This window comes from Schistocerca serialis, chromosome 8 (assembly GCF_023864345.2).
Source record: "Schistocerca serialis cubense isolate TAMUIC-IGC-003099 chromosome 8, iqSchSeri2.2, whole genome shotgun sequence".
NCBI lineage: Eukaryota > Metazoa > Arthropoda > Insecta > Orthoptera > Acrididae > Schistocerca > Schistocerca serialis.
In genome coordinates this window covers 491,930,047-491,949,454 of record NC_064645.1, presented here as the reverse complement: position 1 = coordinate 491,949,454, position 19,408 = coordinate 491,930,047, and positions in this window count along the sequence as shown.

Genomic DNA, 19,408 nt, shown 5'->3' with positions numbered 1-19,408 from the left:
ATACTATTGCATGTTCATTGTTCCTTCTGTGAAAAACGGGCCTATGAGCGAACTTTTCAGTATCCCCCCATCACAAGTTTGCACTCCATGGACGATGATGTTCCGCCTGACAAATTCAACGGGGACTGTCAATAGACCAATAGTGCATGTGTCGGCGGTTTACGTCGCCATGATTGGAAACTCTGCTTCATCATTAAACAGGATACTCGTACATGATACATCTGGACTGTCCTGTCTTAATCCTCATGTACAGAAGTTAACACAGTTCTCATAATTTTTTCCATGCAGCTCTTGACGGAGAGCGATGTGATAGGGATGGAATCTATGTCGATGGAGAATGCGGAAGACCCGTGCCTAACTTACACAATTTCCTCGAGCGATTACGCAGGAGCTAACTTGCGAATCAGTTGCAACAGCAGCGACAACATTAATTTATCCATCTTCTGTACTCACTTGTTTCCTCCTGTTACGTTGTCTGGGTGTTACACTGCCACTTTCACGTAACTACTTGAGGAGGTTGATAAATAATTGCCCAGATAGTTGACATCTGTTGGGGTATCTTGCAGCATACACCGTACAAGAGTCAACTACGTTCTTCCTACACTCTCCATACAACATTAGCATCTCGGCGTTTTCTCCATTTGTAAATCCCATCCCATCACAGCCTACTATTTGGACTGTCACACGCTAACTGACTGGGAGGTCGTACCGCAATCAAGGAACACACAAGTACAATGTATGTAAGCAAACAAATAAACATCGTACATAGAATGTACACAGGTTGAATGGGACAAACGAGTATCAGTGTAGATACTTTCCAAATGATTCCTCGTAAACCACTTGCACTAGAATCAAGCAACAATAAGAGACCCTGACCACACATTGTGGGAAATCCGCACTTCAGTAGCACTTTCCGTTTCCGCAATATACATTTATAATATATTTATCCGAGAAAGACTCATTGAACTTCCCAACATGGCAACTGGCATTGAAGCAGACATATATCGGCCACATGTAAAGCCATACAGTGATATTTCTAACTTAATTCTGACAAATGTGTCTTTGGAATATGGTGAAATGAAAAACAAATTTGTGGGGGCCGCCAATTTAAAAAAAATCATTTCGACACATCTGGGCACAATGTTGTAACGTACGTTAAAAACCAGAAAGTCTCACTTGAAGATTTTTTGATCTACTACCATTTTCACACTATTCATTAAGATATATTAAACTCAGTTTCTCCAGGCGAGTGTTTCACGTCCTTAACAGATGTGTGGGCTGCACACTACAACATAATCAGAGTCGATCAGTATCAAAGGGTATTCCCTGGGTAGGCTTGTGTGTCTTGAGTATCTGCTGCCCGTGGGGCAGTATCTGATTGTACTGCATTTGATTAACGGAAACGCGTTTTATTGGACGTCGATCACTGGAGTGTACTAGTAATCTACCTGTTTCTTACAATTCTACTTTGATCTCATTTCTGCATTCTATTACACCCAACAACTTCACTTATGTTGTAAATATTCTAATCTTCGTTAGCTTGTAGAGTTCTGAGTATCCAACTGTTAGATCGCATTACAGCTAGTTAAGTAAACTTGAGCCCAAGTAACATTCTTATTTGTCATGTGTTCCCTTAAGTTCCGAAGTCTAAGAAGTTATTACTCTGAGTAGTGAAACTGTTTGTCGTTTGTGTATTGTCTGTGTTACCACAGCGAGAATTCAAACGCTAAGAAATTCAAGATATTAGACTATTAACGTCTTAGACGTTAGTCAAACCGAAGAACTGTTAATGCAGTACTATACAAGAACTTATAGAAACAAACTTGCATCACCAAGAATAGTAAAATACAGTACTGACGCTGATCCATGGTTGACATAGTTCAGACAGCTACACCATGACCTACGGCTAAGTAGGCAGTGAGTCAATATTATATCGATACGATGAACTATGTCGAATAGCGGTACTTGTTGCAACTAAAAATGTTTGAATTGTATACTCAATGTTCTGTTTGGTTTCTGTTTCATGTCGAGGAAATGTGCCATAACTTGCAGTCGGCAGCATCTTCGACGCCATGGACAACGATCATGAGCTGGCCGCTGTTGCCCTCCGCGCGAAGGCTGCCAGACGAGAGATCCTGTCAGCTGGTCTTACCGCCTTTGACTTAAATCAAAGTAATGAATGAAAATAATTGCTGTTATGCCTTTTAATAATGGAGAGCTATGATGGAAATTAAAGAATTCTATTTTTAAGACAAGACCTTTTTTAAACTTCATACCAACAATCCGTATTGATGTATGACTCTTGATGTGAAAATGTACATCGTTATCGATCTCTTTAAAGTTAACGCGTTTTTCAATAAAGAATATTGATGTGTTGGAGTATGATAAAGATGGTTGTGAATTTCTTTCGGTCTGTCATCGTCATGTAATGATTGATTTAAGGACCGAATTTCACTGATGAACTTTTGAATGGTAATAGAATATCAGTGTGAGGCACCGATCGATATACTGAGAGTTGGCAGCAGAGATATTAGGCAAATGGAGCAATCTGGGGAAAACTAAGGAGTTTTATGAGTATTTCATATCCTGAATCATCTTCTTCTCCCTCAGCTTCCGCACTTGCAGAAAGTTAATCAAAACAGTCCTCTGATTTAATACAGATTTAGTTATGGTCCCCCTCCAGAAAAGCCTGTTAATATCAAGAAAGAGTATATTCGACATATGATCGAAAGTGTTAATTACTGTAGCACAGACTGGTGTTGCAACCTCATTAATAGGAGTGTGGTAGCACATCCTGCGATGCAATTAAAACCAAGAAGCAACATGCAATCCTTTCGTAAAGAATCTGTCTCCATTCTCCAAAGTAAAGGGAAGTATACAGTCAAAGCAGCCAGCCAAAAGCACTTCGACAGCCACACAAAACATTATTGTGAACTCTTTTATATATTTATTTATTTTTGGATCATCTATCACACCTTGGTTTGACGAGGTACGCTACGAATTCCTCTTCTGTGTCAACCGCTTCACCTCAGAGTCGCTCTTGCAATCCGCGTCCTCAGTTACTTGCTAGATGTATTCCAGACTTTGTTTTCCTCTACAGTTTTCATCTCTACTGCTGCTCTGTTAACATGGAGGTCATTCCATGATGGGTTAACAGATGTCCTACAATTATGTCCCTTCCTCTTGTCAGTGCTTTCCGTATATTAATTTCCTCGCCGATTCTCCGGAGAAACTCTTCAATCTTTACCTTATCGGTCCACCTAATTTTCATCATTCTTCTGTCAAATGCTTCGATCTTCTTTTTTTCCTTTTTTCCCTCGATCTGTGTTTCATTACCACACAATGATCAGCTCCAGACCTACATTCTGAGAAATTTCTTTCTCAAATGAAGGCCTATATCCGACACCAGTAGACTTCTCTTGACCAGGTACGACCTTTTTGCCGGTGCTAGTCTGCTTTTTATGTTCTCCTCGCTCCGTCCGTTAAGTGCTATTTTGCTGCCAAGGTAGTATAATTTCCTAACATCATCTCTTTCGTGATCACCAATCCAGGTGTTTCCAGAATGAGATTTTCACTTTGCAGCGGAGTGTGCGCTGATATGAAACTTCCTGGCAGATTAAAACTGTGTGCCCGACCGAGACTCGAACTCGGGACCTTTGCCTTTCGCGGGCAAGTGCTCTACCAACTGAGCTACCGAAGCACGACTCACGTCCGGTACCCACAGCTTTACTTCTGCCAGTATCTCGTCTCCTACCTTCCAAACTTTACAGAAGCTCTCCTGCGAACCTTGCAGAACTAGCACTCCTGAAAGAAAGGATACAGCGGAGACATGACTTAGCCACAGCCTGGAGGATGTTTCCAGAATGAGATTTTCACTCTGCAGCGGAGTGTGCGCTGATATGAAACTTCCTGGCAGATTAAAACTGTGTGCCCGACCGAGACTCGAACTCGGGACCTTTGCCTTTCGCGGGCAAGTGCTCTGCCAACTGAGCTACCGAAGCACGACTCACGTCCGGTACCCACAGCTTTACTTCTGCCAGTATCTCGTCTCCTACCTTCCAAACTTTACAGAAGTTCTCCTGCGAACCTTGCAGAACTAGCACTCCTGAAAGAAAGGATATAGCGGAGACATGGCTTAGCCACAGCCTGGGGGATGTTTCCAGAATGAGATTTTCACTCTGCAGCGGAGTGTGCGCTGATATGAAACTTCCTGGCAGATTAAAACTGTGTGCCCGACCGAGACTCGAACTCGGGACCTTTGCCTTTCGCGGGCAAGTGCTCTACCAACTGAGCTACCGAAGCACGACTCACGTCCGGTACCCACAGCTTTACTTCTGCCAGTATCTCGTCTCCTACCTTCCAAACTTTACAGAAGTTCTCCTGCGAACCTTGCAGAACTAGCACTCCTGAAAGAAAGGATATAGCGGGGACATGGCTTAGCCACAGCCTGGGGGATGTTTCCAGAATGAGATTTTCACTCTGCAGCGGAGTGTGCGCTGATATGAAACTTCCTGGCAGATTAAAACTGTGTGCCCGACCGAGACTCGAACTCGGGACCTTTGCCTTTCGCGGGGAAGTGCTCTACCAACTGAGCTACCGAAGCACGACTCACGAGTTAATTTTCTCATTGTTCTCATTTTAACTACCTACTTTCGTATTTCTTAAATTTACTATCAATCCATATGTTGTTGTAATTAGACTGTACATTTCATTTAGCAGATACTGTAATTCTTCACTTTCACTAAGAATAGTAATGATGTGAGCAAATCTTGTCATTCATATCCTTCCATCTTGAATTTTAATTTCACCCTTCATCTGTCTTTGTTTTAATTCCGTCACTGCTTCTTCAATGTATACAATAGTGATAACAGACAACAGTCCGGTCTTACACCGCTCAAAAATCCGTGCACTTTATTCTTGGTCTTCAACTCCTATTGTTCCCTCCTGCCTCTTGTACATACTTTTTATTTTCCTATAACTTACCCCTATTTTTCACAGAATTTCGAACATCTTGCACCATTTGACATTATAACATCTATATTGACTTACATTTCATATTCTATCACGCAATCAGACAAGTCTTCCTCCTAATATAGGCCTCCACTGTACTCTTTCCAAGCATTCTCTCTCTCGTTCTCATTTAAAAGTGGAATTCCCATTGAACTCTTAATTTTACCATCCTATTTGCCTTTTCGATACGCTAAGCAAGTCCTTCTAGCAATCACTTCTTTTTTCGATTCCTTCAGATATTTTATGCCTTAGCTACCGTTCGCTCCCTATTTAATTCATTTTTAAGTGACTTATATGTCTACATTACTGAATTTTCCTGAATATTTTTGTAATCTCTTCTTTTACCGACCAGTTGAAGTATTTCTTCTGTTACCCATGGTTTCTTCGCATTTACCGTCTTGGTACATACGTTTTTCTCTTCAGCTTCTGTAATCGCTATTTTTAGGGGTTTCTATTCCTGTCTAACTCAACTGCCTACTAAGCTATTCCTTATCGAAGAAACTACAGCCTCACAAAGCTCCAAGGTATCCCCTCACTTCTTACTACTTTCGTATCCTACTTCTTCCACATTATTTAATCGTGACTCGTCTCTCAGACTTCAGCCAACTCTTCAACACTACTAAATTGTGATCTGAGTCTACATCTGCCACTGAGTACGCCCTACGATCCAATATCTGATTTCGGAATGTCTACCTGACCATAATGTAATGTAACTGAAATCTTCCAGTACCTCCCAGCCTTTTTCTACCGTACGTCTTGTTGTGATTTTTGAACAGAGTATTCACTACTACTTGCTGAAATTTATTGCATGATTCAGTTACTCTTTCTCCTCTCTCATTTCTAGTAACAAACCAATATTTTCCCGTAACCATTTCTTCTACTCCTTCCCCTGTAACAGTATTTCAATCCCCCATGCCAATTAGAGTTTCCTCTCCCCTCACGTACTGAATTACCGAAGCAGTAGCCTCCTGTTTTTCCTCTACGTCTTCATCTGCGGCTTGCAACGTCGACATGTATACCTGACCTATTGTCGATGTTGGCCGGCCGGAGTGGCCATGCGGTTCTAGGCGCTACAGTCTGGAGCCGAGCGACCGCTACGGTCGCAGGTTCGAATCCTGTCTCGGGCATGGATATGTGTGATGTCCTTAGGTTAGTTAGGCTTAATTAGTTCAAAGTTCTAGGCGACTGATGACTTCAGAAGTTAAGTCGCATAGTGCTCAGAGCCATTTGAACCATTTATTGTCGATGTTGGTTTTCTATTGATTCTGATTAGAACACCCCTATCACTGAACTATTCACGGTAACACACTCTCTGTCCTACCTTCCTATTCGCAACGTATCCTACTCCCGCTATGTCGGTACTACTCTATACTCATCTGACCAGAAATCTTTTTTTTTGCTTTTCAGTTCAGTGAATTCCATTGTATTTAGACTGAGCCTAGCATTTCCTTTTCAGATTTTCTGGCTTCCCTTCCACGTTGTATCTTCTGACATTCCACACTCCGTCTCGTAGAACTTTATGCTTTTGTTGGTTATTCAATCTTTTTCTCAAGGTTACCTATCCCTTGGCCGACCGCTTCCGCAAATCCGAATGGGGGACTAGTCCTGAATCTTTCACCAATCGGGGGATTATCATGACAGTTTTTTAATTGCAGGCCACATGTCCTGTGTGTTTAATGCACTGGTTTCCACTACCTTTTGCGTCCTGATCCAGATGATCATTGCTGATTCTTCCGCCCTTAGGGAAGTTTCCCAAGGGCAAGAGAGTAGCCTTAAGCTCTGTCTGCCTCTCCACTCTCTTTGGCAGAATGATGGTGACTCCTTATACCGGAAGTCTTCGGCCGCTATTACTGATGACATTTTTTTCCAAAATTTAAGCACTGGTGGGGTTCGAACCCGGGGCCGAGGACGTTACTAGTCAAAGACGGTAGCCCTAGACCACTTGTAACCTAACCGTACTGAACCAAGTGCATATCGGACTTCATTTCAAGACATGTGACCCCTACAGTACCTTCTCGATCATTGGCATCCAAGACATCCAGTCATTCCAACGCTGCACATCAGGTACTAACGACCTATCTTTCTGCTTCGTTTTCCGTCTTGAAGTCCCTTGTGTTTCTAACACCAATAAAGGACCACTTGCAACTTTTATTTACTCGCATCCTAAGTTCTGTGCAATGGTATGCTGGTTTCCAGTTCCTTTTTCCAAAACATCAATCTTTCTCCACAAGCAGACCTCTGTTAATTCACAGCTTCCTCCTGTATTAAGTTCACACTTTCATTGTTAATGAAATTTTGCAAACACATCACATTTATGAAATAGCTGTGCTTCGGTTATTAACAATAACAATACTATGCAAGAAGGAAAGTTTCATCGTACTTCAGAATAGCACAGTCACTGCTCTTTTGTGTTCACTCTCTAATACCAGGCCATACACAACCAACATAAATCTCCTTCTGGACGGAAATAAACTAAATGTACGAGTGTAGGTTGCGACATATGGGCGACGACATATGGAAGTTTGGTTCTGGCTGTGATTCGTGCACGGATATTGGAAGCGATTAAGGCGACTATCCGCGTAAAGTGGGGAATCTTGTTTGGATTCTGTGTCAGGCACAAATTTTCATTGACAGCAATATTTAGTCGCAATTACAAATACATTCCTGATTCCGCATAAAGTCCTAATGCAACTGGCATCATCAGTTCCTCCCCTTTCCTTTCCTTTCTTCCCCCTGCACCTTCAACTTATGTAGCCTTTTCTGTACATCACATTTAATGTTTATTTTCCTACACTCTGCATCAAACAAACAAGCCATCCCTTCTGTTCTTGCTTGGAGTTAATTTTGGTCATCTACACAACAACAACATTTCTCCGCAATGTCGTTTGTGTAACATTATTTATCACATTCTCATTCTCTTCTTTAAACCCATAATTGTGACATACGTGACCATGCACATATCTCTCGTCGCGCTGTACCTTATTACTTCCTCTCCCTAACGTCACTGAGCGAATTACATGTACAGAATAAAACTGTAAGTAATAACTTTTCTATCTTACCCATTTTCTCTGCAGTCCGTCATACACCTATCCCCAAATTTCCAACGCGCGGGGTAGCCGAGCAGTCTAGGGCGTCTTGTCGCAGTCCGCGCGGCTCCCCCCGTCGGAGGTTCGAGTCCTCCCTCGGGAATGGGTGTGTTTGTCGTCCTTAGCGTAAGTTAGTTTAAGTTTATTAAGTTGTGTGGTAGCTTAGGGGCCGATGAACTTAGCAGTTTGGTCCCATAAGACCTTACCACAAATTTCCAAATTTCTTCCAATATTTTCAACATCCGTCCGAAGCCTTTCGGACACCACTTATACATAATCTGGGATGTCTACTAGAATCCACTGGGAGCCAAACAGAAAACTTTATCTAAAGCAGTACGCACCCATTTCCCGACAAAGCCCATCCACCCTAAAAGTCACCATCCGTCACGAACTATGAATCCATGAACGTCTCAATTTTATGGCTCTTGTGACTGACTCACGTTCAAACTACCGACTCCAAAAGATCTCCGACACTGGCAACAGAACTACACAACCGCATTATTACACTATGCGTTAATAGTCAGTACTGGAAAGCTTTCCATTCCCTTAGTGGCAATAGCTTTACTATGTCTTACAAATTGCTACAAGCTGATTATCCTTTCCCTGAAAACCATAGCGTAGCTCTTAATTTGAGTGATACCTCTCCAACAGAATTAACATTCCTGACAACGTTACGCAACTTCTCTGTATTTCTCGACTTACAATAGTGTATTGAAACCTCTGTCGCACGTCTATCCATTAGCTTTGAGTATCTAGGCGAAACACCACAAACATAACGTAACGTAGTCACTACAGCATACGATTTCTAACATCTGCTATGAAAGAATGACAACTCTACTACTGGTCACCGCAGCAACTGCATTAGTGCACAGTGTAAACAACCTGACACATTCTGCCCTTCTAAAAAGTGTTCATTCACGTGGGGTACTATCCTGTGGATTGGAAAACTTTTAGAATCCTGCTTTCCGGTAAACCAAACATATTCCCTAGAGACAAAGCCGGCCAAATGTTTTTCCTCTTATATGTATCTATCATCATCTAAATAGATACATACATCTTCCTGTAAACGTAAGGGCTTTACATCCCACTTTTTCACCAAGACCAACTCCTGGACTTGACTTTCCTCAACATAAAAACCTAACAATTACTAATGTGCTATGTTTATGGTCTTTGTACTAATAGAGCCTATGACTAATACGACCTTCCAATACTCTTCTCGATATCTCAGTCTATGCAAATCCCATTAAGTATGTACTCTTTACCACTTATTTATGGTATTATGGGCGATGATACATATTAGTAATGCACTAACCATACCTTTCAGCTGAATGCAGATATTCCAGCAGGGTATATCCTATCTCCTGTTGCGTACACCCTTCTCAACTCTTCCTTTTCACATTTAAAAGTATGACTAGTCTTAAACATCACGTACCGCAAATCTCAACCATTCCTTTCGCTCCATTTTAACCATGTTGTCTCTGGGTAGAACCAGTGGTTACTTATGAGAAATTTATCCAAAATCCAATTACTGGGCGAAAAGTCTAACGTTCCCACCTCAGTGACTTCTGTCTACGGTAAACCATCCAAGCCTCGTGAGAAATTCGTTTCTACTTCTACCTTTCAACAAATATGGCACCCACCTTGCAGAGTGATTTCTCGTTTCTAGTTGTACATTTGAATAAACGACAGTGTCCTCAGAGATGATTATGGAGACAGTTATTCTTACAATTTTACGCACCCAACGTTTAACATCACTCTTTGGACTTTCCTGTAACTGCAGCTTTACACAGGCCTCTATGTGAATCACTGCGCACAGCAATGTGGCACGTTTGAATTTAGCCACACGTTTCTTAATTACTGATGATGAAGGAGCACATCTCACACATCACCGAGATTTCCATTAGAGATAAGTTATTGCATGGGGTGTACTTACTTGATCAAAACAGTTATTTGATTGATGTCTATTTACTAGAGTGACGAGAGTGTTCAATTCAGGTTCGTAGGTTTAAGGTAGACTTTGGAACTTGAGTGACGATGATCTGTTTGCGAGTAAAGTGTATATACATTAACTTTCTTTACAATCGACTTTGCTGATTTGATGATTACATCAATTGTTTTAAAATGTTAGTAGAATCACCAGCACTAACATTTTTACGAGCGTGTTTGGTTAGCGCCCGTGTAAAATGGGCTCGTAAGAAATCAAAGCAATCAAAGACAGTCAGAGAGCTGCTTTATCGGCTGCGTCGCTGTGAATGAGACACGGCACAGATAAGTTATATTTCCCCGGAGGCGTTGGCTGCTTGATTTAACTGCGTAAAAAGACCAGCAGCCCATAGCTGGTGCCCCTAGAGCTAAGTAATTACCTGTTACAGCTAGTGGACCCGCCGCAGCTATCCAAGGCCATTGAAAGTCGTGCCATGGAAGACCGCACGTATTTCTGTACCGCGTTCTTACTAGACAGTTATTTTCATAAGCCGATGAATGTTTCAAGGCCCGATCAATGAATCAGTGTGCAGTATGTTGGTTTCAACTCTATCAAAACACTCTCATGGTATTCGTAGACCTAGAAAAAAACAGCTCTACAACCTAAGATGGTGCATGATGTTCGAAATCAGGTATAAGAAAAAGAAGAATAATGCAGAATATGTACAAGAAGCAAGAGAGAATAACAATAGAAGGATAAGAAAGGTGACAGATACGAAAAGATGTAAGACAGTGATGTAGTCTTTTCCCCAAACTGTTCAACCTGAACATCGAAGAATAACATAAAATAAAAGAAATATTCGGAAGCAGAAGTAAAATTCAATGTTCAAGGTAATTATGCTAAGATTCGCTAATGATACCAATACCGGTACCCTCAGTAAAAGTGAAGAACAACTACAGCCCCTTGAAATGCAATGAACAATCTAATGAGCACACACTGTGGATTTAGACCAAACGGAAGAAAGACGAAGGTAATAAGGGGAAACAAGAATAAGATTAGTAATAATTTTAACATAAAAATTGAAGACCAAGAAATACGCGAAGTGGAAAAGCTCTGTTATCTTGGAAGCAAAATAAGAAATGACGGACGAAGCAAGGAGGACGTAAAAACGAGACTAACATAGATTAGGGTAGTGCTCCTGGGAAAGAGAAGTCTGCTTGTCTCAAATGTGAGGATTACTTTTAGACAGACTTTTATGGAAATGTAGCTTTGGGACAAAACTTGGGGTTGAATAATGGACTGAGGGAGAGCCAGAAAAGAAGGGAATCAAAGCGTTTGTGATGTGGTGTTATACAAGGCTATTAAAAGTTAGGTGGACCTACATAATAAGAGATGTGAAGTTTTTCGCGGAATCGAAGAATACATGAAATACTACTGACTAGAAGGAACGAGAGGTGTCCACAATGCAAGTTCCGAGAGGTCGCCTAATGGAAACCACATCGAAAATCCGATGACGCTTTGCGCATATGTGTTGGACAGTGTCTCTAGCATGCCCGACAATCTCGTCACATCGCTCTTTGCAGCTCTGAGCGCACAGTCAGCACGTAAAGACGCCTACAAAACAGTGTCTCCCGCCTAATATCGGTATCTGCCAAGAGATTTTGCCTGATTTCATGCAGCCCCACGTAACATACCTTTCACGGATTTCGTTCTTTATGTTAGTTACTGGCCGCACACTGTAGGGCCGCCGGCCGAAGTGGCCGTGCAGTTAAAGGCGCTGCAGTCTGGAACCGCAAGACCGCTACGGTCGCAGGTTCGAATCCTGCCTCGGGCATGGATGTTTGTGATGTCCTTAGGTTAGTTAGGTTTAACTAGTTCTAAGTTCTAGGGAACTAATGACCTCAGCAGTTGAGTCCCACAGTGCTCAGAGACATTTGAACCACTGTAGGACCAATGAAGACGTTCCTGCAGTGTTTTCGATTGGAAGTATTTGATCATCCACAACACACCCCGTAATTCGCTCTCTCTGAGTTTCATCTCTGTTCACATGAACCGCGTCCGGTCATAGTGGCCGAGCAGTTCTAGGCGCTACAGTCTGGAACCGCACGACCGCTACGGTCGCAGGTTCGAATCCTGCCTCGGACATGGATGTGTGTGATGTCCTTAAGTTAGTTAGGTTTAAGTAGTTCTAGGTTATATGGGACTGATAACCTCAGAAGTTAAGTCCCATAGTGCTCAGAGCCATTTGAACCATTTTTGAACATGAACCGCTTACTATGAAGGCAATATTTTGGCATAAACAACGAGCTGCAGAGTAGATTATAGAGTACTGGTGAAAAGCATAGGCTGCTGCCTCCTATGACGAGGGTATTGGAAAGTTGGTACAAAGCTGCACAAATGGCTAAGTCGAAGCAGCGACTATGTAGAGAAGTAGCTGGAAGGTGTAGCTAACTGTCGCAAATGAAACATTTCTGAGTCTCACTGTAGTTTCCGTTTCGCGCGGTCGCAACTTCCTGCTCGACAATCCTCGTATTAAGATATAAGCATGGTATTTTAGGGAGCTGTGAAGAGTAAAAACAATAGGGAAGGATCGAGAATGAAAAAAGTCCACAAATAATTGACGACGTTGGGAGTAAATAGACTTCCAGTCTCAATAAACTGGCACAGAAGGGGAAGTCTTGCCAAGCCGCAATAAATCAGTAGACTGTCAACGGAAAACGTACCCTAAACTACACCGCGATCGGCCGGCCGTGGTAGCCAAGCGGTTCTAGGCGCTATAGTCTGGAACCGCGCGACCGCTACAATCGCAGGTTCGAATCCTGCCTCGGGCATGGATGTGTGTAACGTCCGTAGGTCAGTTAGGTTTAAGTAGTTCTAAGCTCTAGTGGACTAATGACCTCAGAAGTTATGTCCCATAGTGCTCAGAGCCATTTGAACCATTTACACCGCGACCCATTTACGCCAGAAAGTAATATCACGTTTATATTGCCAGAAATGAATCCATAGAGGGACATATTTGGCGCATACTGCTACATAGTGTCTTCGCTGTTTTACGCAGTCTATGAAAGAATAACAAAGAAGGAAAGTGTACAGCTGATCACGAACAACAAACTATTGAAAAGCTGCTGGCATTTGTATTGTTACGATATGAGAAACAATCCTTGTTTATAAATAGGTGTGAACATTTGATTCGGATGATTCGATTGCCAACTTAACTGTGAAAGGATTGTGTTGTATCCACGGGCCCAACAAACCAACCAACCAACCAACTCGAACAGGCGTGTCCTCACAACACCGACTCAAATGAAGGCCTCGGCGCTTGTTCGTGACGTCACGTCAGCTAGGCATGGCGAACGCCAGGTCTGTTGCACGCAGAAACGTCTGGGCGTGCTTATCACTATAAATCTCTTATTTTTGGACAAAATGTTTGGTATTGTTTTGGATTCTGCAGTTTTATTTAGATGAAAGATTTTCCTACTATCGTAAAGCTAGAAATAAAGATCATAGTTCTGTATTACTGAATTCGCTTTTGGAAAATGTAGTTCACATACCTGAAAATAATTTCGAAAATAATGACCGAAACTGAACACTAATCCGATTGTATTAGAGCTCATAACATCGAATTTACACATCGTACTATTATTTTAAGTGGAAATCTTTGCTAAATCCTGACTTGGCACAACACAGCTAACTGTATGCTCTTTACTCTGAAAACCAGTCTTTGCCTAAATGCAGGTCAAATAAATCGTTCCTTCGAGTAAATAAAAAATAATGTAGAAAACGCGATTTCGTCTATTCAAGTGTGAATACTAGTTGCTGAACTGACCGGTCAAAATTCGCTTACAACGTAAGACTGACGACACAAAACCAGTAGTGGTGCCTGTGTACAATATCGTACAGGTCTTCAAAAGGTATAAATAAAGAATAAAGAACTACAAAAACTGAAAACATGGAACACTGTCGGATTTACTTACTTTAGAATATTTGGTTGGCGTAAATGCATCCCTGTGAAGGGCGGCAATCCACTTGCGACGAAGGTCTTCGTCGTTAGGAAACGAAAATTGTCCATTTGGACAATTCCCGTTACAGCGAGGAACACAACACTTGTACACCATGGTGAAAAGTCTCACTATAACTGCTGTAGTCGAAAAAACACAGTAAGTAACACAAAAGGAACGGCACTGCACAATCAACACTACGATCATACGCTATGTGACATGTCTAGGCGTTGTGACGTCATTAACGACTGATGACGTAACGCCAGGGCCTTCTATAGAGTCGGTGTTGGCCCTGACCGTGACATCGCTGGTCACAGTTCCTGTCGCGGCCGTCGGCGTCTCAGGGCGTTACCGCCTACGGAAGAGGTTGCGCCATGGCTGAGCTCGGGTCCGCAGCGCCCTCTGCTTTTTGCGTATAAGGAGGAGCGCTGGCCCCGAGACAGACAGTCTATTGTCGATTGTCTATTGCTAGTCTCTCGTGGAGTTTATAGCGGAGGCATTGCAGTGTGATACTTACTATTGTATTCGACTAGGCTCAGTACACGGATTACTCTTGGATATACTCGGACCTGTATTGCTGGTGCACGTTTCGTCAGAAATAAAGATAAATTATCTCTTCATTCTAGCTGGCGCAGTTCTTGTCATTAATTATTTTTCGGCCAACAGACATCTCTACAGCCTAGTTACTACCTACGCTTTATACAATTTGTAGTGGCTGTCCCAAAAGTACCGCCGTGGACCTTGGGTTTGGGAGCCGTCACAAAAGATTGGAAATTGAAGATGCGCTTTTGTGTCCCATTCTAGAGCTTCACTGTGGAACATTTGATGTTATTTAGTGCGTCGCAGTGTCTTATGCTTGATTGTAAATCTTTGTGTGTCACAGGAAGGCATGAAATAAGTAAAATACCGTCTGACATCCTAGATATTAATGTCATTATGTTAAAACCCTTAATTTCTTTTGAGTCATCAGTCTTCTGAGTGATTTCATGTGGCCGCCACGAATTCTTCTCTAGTGCCAAATTTGCCACCTCAGAATAGTTCTTGCAACCTTCGTCCTCAATTATTTTCTGGATGCATTCCAATATCTGGCTTCTTCTCAAGTTTTTACCCCATACTGCTCCTTCTAGTACTATGGAAGTTATTCCCTGATCACTTAAAGCATGTCCTACCATCCTGTCCCTTATTCTTGCCACTCTCTTTTTTTCCATATATTTCTTTCCTCGCCGAGTCTGCGGAGATTCCCCTCATTCCATACCTTACCAGTCCATCTAATTTTCAACTTTATTCTGTCGCATTACATCTCAAATACTTATATTTTCTTCTGTTCTGGTATTCCCACAGTCCATATCTCACTGCCATACATCCCCATAAATTTATTCTTCAAATTAAGACCTTCGACTGATACCAGTAGACTTCTCTTGACCAGGAGTGCCCTTTTCCATTATTAATTAAAACTTCCAAGCTGAATTGCCGTGGTCCATATATAAAACTTCTTCTCCTTCCTGACGTTTCGTTGCCGGCTGCGGGCAACATCTTCTGAGGTGAGTCGGCGACTGGCTGCTAGGCGCTGGTGGTCCCACCTATATAGAGCGCTTAGATGGCGCCATCACTCGTCACGTGCTTTCGACTTTAAATCTATCTCTGGCTAGTGCCAACTCTCTCGATTACAGGTAATCGATTGTCACGTCGTTGGTACAAAATCGAACGCCGTATCTTGTCTAGTTTTAATCCTTCTTCTTTTCTATTAAAATTATTTCCGTGCTTATAGATCTCTATAGCTTCTCTATACATGCTCAATCAAAAAGAAGAAGGATTAAAACTAGACAAGATATGGCGTTCGAGCTTGTACCAACGAGGTGACAATCGATTACCTGTAATCGAGAGAGATGGCACTAGCCAGAGATAGTTTTAAAGTCGATAGCACGTGACGAGTGGTGGCGCCATCTAAGCGCTCTATATAAGTGGGACCACCGGCGCCTAGCAGCCAGTCGCCGACTCACCTCAGAAGATGTTGCTCGCAGCCGGCAACGAAACGTCAGGAAGGAGAAGTTTTATATATGGACCATGGCAATTCAGCCCAGAAGTTTTAATTAATGAAGACGTCGGCCGTGAAAGCTTACATGCTATGATGAGTGTTCTTTTTGTCAGTGCTAGTTTACTTTTTACGTTTTCTTGCTCCGTCCGTAGTAGGTTATTTTACTGACTAGGCAGCAGAATTCCTCGACTTCATTTACTGCTTGGTCACCAATTCTGATGCTATGTGTTCCGCTGTACACATTCCTTCCACTTCGCATTACTTTCGTCTTTCTTTGATTTATTCTCAATCTGTACTCAGTATTCACTAGACTGTTCATTCCATTCAACAGATCCTGTAATTCTTCTTCATTTTCAGTTAGGATGGCAACGTCATCAGCGAATATTAACACTGATATCCCTTCACCTTGAATTTTAATCCCACTGTTGAATTTTTCTTTTGTATCCGTTATTGCTTTTCCAGCTTGTAGATTGAACAGTAAGGGCAAAAGACTACATTCCTGTCTTAAGCCCTTTTTAATGAGTGCATTTCATTCTTGGTCTTCCACCCTTATTTCTTCTTGTAGATTATGTATGTTACCCATCTTTCTCTATAGCTTACCCCTGTTTTCCTAAGGGTTTCAACATATAGTTCAATTTTACATTGTCGAACGCTTTTTCCGGGTCGACAAATCCTATGAACGTGTCTTGGTTCTCACTTAATCTTGTTTTCATTATTAACCGCAACGTTACAGTTGCTACTCTGATTTCTTTACCTTTCCTAAATACAAATGGTTGTCATTCAACACATCCTCAATTTTCTTATCCATTCTTACACATATTGTCCTAGTCAGCAACTTGGATGCAAGAGCCGTGAAGCTGGTTGTGCGACAATTGTCGTACTTGTCGGCTTTTGCAAGGTTGGTATGACTTTCTATGTGCTGAGCAGGTCCTTCCGACAATCATTTCTTTTTCACATTCATTTAGCCATTCCGCCTTAGATTCCCGGCACTATCTATTTATTTAATTCCTAAGGGACTTGTATTTCTGTCTCCCTGAATTTCCCTGAACGTTTTTGTACTTCCTGCTACCACAGATGAACTGAAGTGTTTCTTCTGTTACTCACGATATCTTCGAAATTACGTTCCTTTTATCTATGTTTTTCACTGACCTCTGTACTTGCCCTTTTTAGAGACGTTCATTCCTTAGTACTTCCGTATCCCACTTCTTTGAGCACTGATTCTTCGTAACTAGTCTCTTAAACTGAAGCCCGATATTCATCATTACCAAATTTTCAACTGACTCTATACCTGTCCCTGGGTACGCCTTACAATACAATATTTGTTTTGGATGCCTCTAGCTGACCATGATGTAATCTAACTAAAAACTTCCTGTATCTTCTTTTATTATCCATTTCATTTTGGAACATAAAATTAACATCACCAGCTTTCTCTCGCGAATGCTAAAATAATTTTTAACGCCTAGCTACATAGAAGAAAATGATCAATTTCCATGCGTGGTATTCATGAGCCGGACTGTAGAGAAACCAAGGAAGGTGGTTCTATGAACCCTCTGCCAAGCGCTTACGTATGATTTGCAGCGTAGTTGTGTGGATGTAGATATAGCTGAGCAGTCAATGATTTTCTGAGGAATAATAGGGAAAGGAGTACTGCATACTCAAATAAATAGTATTGTAAAGTACAAGGACTGTCAAAGTTGGATGTCCGTGAATTGTTCACAGGATGGAGAATGCATATGTTGGAGGAACATGACCCATTCTGTAACTAAAGTAACTTGTTCAGGCAACGGAGAAATTTTCTATTTAAGTCCTGTAAGGGGTTTAATGACAGGCCCATTTAACTAGCTGTGGATTGCTACGTACCATGCACTTACAAATAAGTAACGTTTCACCAATGGTATGCGCATTTTCATCACATTACTAATGGGTGTTACCGGTATAGCTGATGCTGTCGTTGACTGATTTTGTAATGGAAGAAATAACGAAAATGACTGACTCAGTTACGTTCTAAGACAAAAACTGATACTTTTTTTGATAAAAATTTGTACATCATTTTTTCGGATGAATCCAGGTTCTATTTACAGCATCATGATGGTCGCATCCGTGTTTGGCGACATCGCAGTGAACACACATTGGAAGCGTGTATTTGTCATCACCATACTGACGTATCACCCAGCTTGATGGAATGGGCTGCCATTGGTTACACGTCGCGGTCACCTCATGTTCGCATTGACGGCACTTTGAACAGTGGACGTTACATTTCAGATGTGTTACGACCCGCGGCTCCACCCGTCATTCAATCCCTGCGAAACCCTACGTTTCAGCAGGATAATGCATGTTGCAGGTCCTGAACGGGCCTTTCTGGATACATAAAATGTTCGATTGCTGCCCTGGCCAGCACATTCTCCAGATCTCTCATCAATTGAAAACGTCTGGTCAATGGTGGCCGAGCAACTGGCTCGTCACAATACGCCAGTCACTACTCTTGATGAACTGTGGTATCGTGTTGAAGCTGCATGGGCAGCTGTGCCTGTACACACCATCCAATCTCTGTTTGACTCAATGCCCAGGCGTGTCAAGGCCTTTATTACGGCGAGAGGTGGTTGTTCTGGGTAGTGATTTCTCAGGATCTGTGCTCCCAAACTTCGTGAGATTGTAATCAAACGTCAAGTATAATTTATTTGTCCAATGAATTCCTGTTTATCATCTGCGTTTCTGCCTGGTGTAACAATTTTAAGGGCCAGCATTGAAAAATTAGTAAATAAAATTCCGCCTGTTGCTATGTATTTCATGTAATTCCTCTTTAATGATGAGTGAGCAAGGCGAGCAGTGACGTCACCATTAGGCTCGACGACGCTTCAAACGGCAAGGTTTCGACACATGTGAAAAAAAGGCTAGCGCCCAGATGTTCATATGATGTGTTAGGTGGGTTTATGGTATCACATTGGCACCAAATTTCACCACAGCACCGTGGACGTGTCACGTCGCAGGAAAGTCGTCACATCCTCTGTTACCCACATTTAACCCCTTCTTTTGACACCTCTGCGATGGAGTCCAGAACGGCGACACCCAGCGTTGAAATAACCCGGTTTTCTTGTGGCTGATGATGAAGCTTGGTTTGTGGGGCGCTGAACTGCGCTGTCATCAGAGCCCATACAAAGTCCCAATTTTGACACATTACATTTTGTTTACACAGTCCAATCTAGCCACTGTCACGTATGATGATGATGAAGATGATGAAATGATTAGAAAAACCCAAACCCAGTTCCCGGGCAGAGAAAATCCCCAACCCGTCCGGGAATCAAACCCGGGACCCCGTGATCCAGAGGGAACAACACTAGCCACTAGACCGCGAGCT